The 2,500-nt window shown below is 32.7% G+C and overlaps 1 long non-coding RNA gene across 1 annotated transcript in view; it reads right to left on the bottom strand.

Annotated features, from left to right (window-relative positions):
- Positions 1 to 474: 474 nt before the first annotated feature.
- LOC125038320 overlaps positions 475 to 2,500 on the bottom strand; it is a 4,312-nt gene continuing 2,286 nt past the window's right edge. The window contains exons 2-4 of the long non-coding RNA XR_007116040.1: positions 1,336 to 1,383; positions 1,015 to 1,073; positions 475 to 543 (exon numbers count right to left, since the gene is read on the bottom strand). This is a non-coding gene — a long non-coding RNA (uncharacterized LOC125038320). The remainder of the gene's footprint in view (positions 544 to 1,014; positions 1,074 to 1,335; positions 1,384 to 2,500) is intronic.

Below are 2,500 nucleotides of genomic sequence, written 5' to 3'. Positions count from 1 at the left end.
CACACACGCACAAATATATGTATATATATGTGTATATGTGTGTGTGTATGTGTGTGTGTTTGTTGAGCGAGCGTGTGTGTGCGCACGCGTGTGCGTGCGTACGTGTGTGTGAGTTAACATATATATGTGTATATATCTGCATATATATGCATATATATATGTATATATATATATATTGTAGGTGTGTGATCATGTATCTGTGTGTTAACATATAGATACGTACAAAGGTGCATTTACGACCTCGTGGGCGATGTGAAATTTCGCTTGTTGCGGGAAACGAAATAGTAGCTTTATTTACGACGTAAACTAGATGTAATATGATCTAGGAAATGTGTTTTTAATCCGTTCCCAGTTTGTTATTTTTTTGCTTACTAGCTAATGTTAATAATTGTAAAAAAAAACAACACAAAAAGCAGAACAAACAAAGATTTGTGTTGAATAATCAAGGATAAGGAATTGAAATGATTAATGAAATTTGATAGTTAAGGAGTTTTATTATCCATTTGGTTCTTGTTTCTATCTTGCCTCTGTTTCGCTGCTAAACTGTAGAGGAAACTAGTATTAGTATTTACATGATAAACGATGGAGAGGAGGAAGAAACATGTAAATTATATATATATATATATATATATATATGTGTGTGTGTGTGTGTGTGTGTGTGTGTGTGTGTGTGTGTGTTTGTGTATGTGTGTGTGTGAGTGTGTGTGTTTGTGTTTGTGTTTGTGTGTATGTGTATGTGTGTGTTTGTGTGTGCAGATGGATAGTTACATAGGTAGATAGATAGACAGATATATATACTGCTATACATATTGAACGATACTGTTATATGTATATGCATTATTATTATTATTATTATCATTATTATTATTATTATTATTATTATTGTTGTTGTTTTTTTGTTATCCTCACCATCATCATAATCATAATCATTATTATCATTATCATTATTATCACTACAGTTTTATTATCATAGTATAGGAAAGTTGGTATAATACGATGTCTATGTATACCTACTGTCTATGGTGGTATTTGTATTGATGCCATGCTGCCGGTAATGGTTGATCTCATTGGATCTTCAGTTCAAAGAAAAAAAATATTTGAGGAATATGATAATTCCCAAAAATGAATATAAAAGATACTACAGGGTATCCATGTAACCAATGTATGATTCTTGCTTTATCTATTATATTAATTTATCATGATTATTAGTTGTGGCACTGCTGTTATGAAAATCATCATGCAAAACAAAATAATGATGAACAAAAAACAAAAATCAACGAAAACAGAGACATTGACACACACACACACACACACACACACAAAGGAGCACTTTACCTGCAATTGCTGCAGACACAAGGCAGACAAGGAGGAACAACAACATTCCTGGGAAATTAAAATACATTTAGTGGATAGTTTCTTCCAATATCGAAATTTAGAAAGAATAGGGAATACCTTACTTTCTGGATCTGTTTAAGTGCTCGGATAAGAAAAGGGGAGGTTCCGTTTTTAAAGACTCGAAAGAAAAAAATTCTACATTCGCCAATCAGAGCGCATTACCCATACTATCATAGCCGGAGAGCCATGCTAGTCTGAGGTGTTACCCAATGATTATAAATCGGAAATTTAAACAAAGAGAAAATAAAACAGGGGGAAAACTCAATTTAAAGTATATATATATATATATATATAAATATATATATATATATATATATATTTTTTTTTTTTTTTTTTTTCAGTAGTTTTCCATCTACATGACATCACCAGAGACAGGGCACGCTTATTGACATCAGTCTCGAAAACACAGTTGACATAAGAACAAAATGAATGTGGAGTGAAGAGAATCTCAGCTTTAGGGACGTAAAACTTCGCGTTGAACACAATACGTATTAAGCACGCATTTGGACGAAGGTGTAGGATAAATGAATGGAGAGCAAAACAAACAATTTAAATATGTATTGCTGTTTGCTGTATTTTGTGGCATCTACTACATGTGTTTGATGAGAATCCTCAGGTGATGGTGCAAATGTATACGCTTTTACCATTATATTCACGGGCTATGTGTTGTGGGCGTTGGTGCGTTGGTTCGCATATATGTTCTTTCCATAAACACTTTGATGTCTATCACATTTATTTGTTTTAACCAACCATAAGCTATTTTCATAAACAAGCCTTAAATTTTTGGTGAGACCTGGTAGCTATTTAGGCTTACCTGTTATTACATAAACACACGTGAAAATACGCATTAATCCATTCTGGGCTAGCTTACGGCGTGGATGTTGGTTCCGCATTAAACTTAATCGTTGGATGAATGAATGATACATATGATGTCACCTGGAAGATGAAGGTTAATAGCGGATGTTTATTTAAGTTAAAGTTCTGTGTTTCAGATGTTTCAAAGGTACACACAAACACACAAGTATGTATGCATATATGTATGTATTTATGTATGTATGTGTACATATCTATCTATTTATCTATCTATCTATCTATATCTATCTAT

The sequence above is a fragment of the Penaeus chinensis genome, chromosome 24 (assembly GCF_019202785.1).
Source record: "Penaeus chinensis breed Huanghai No. 1 chromosome 24, ASM1920278v2, whole genome shotgun sequence".
Classification (NCBI taxonomy): domain Eukaryota; kingdom Metazoa; phylum Arthropoda; class Malacostraca; order Decapoda; family Penaeidae; genus Penaeus; species Penaeus chinensis.
Note: the sequence above shows the minus strand (reverse complement) of the source record. Positions and strands in the feature narration are given on the sequence as shown.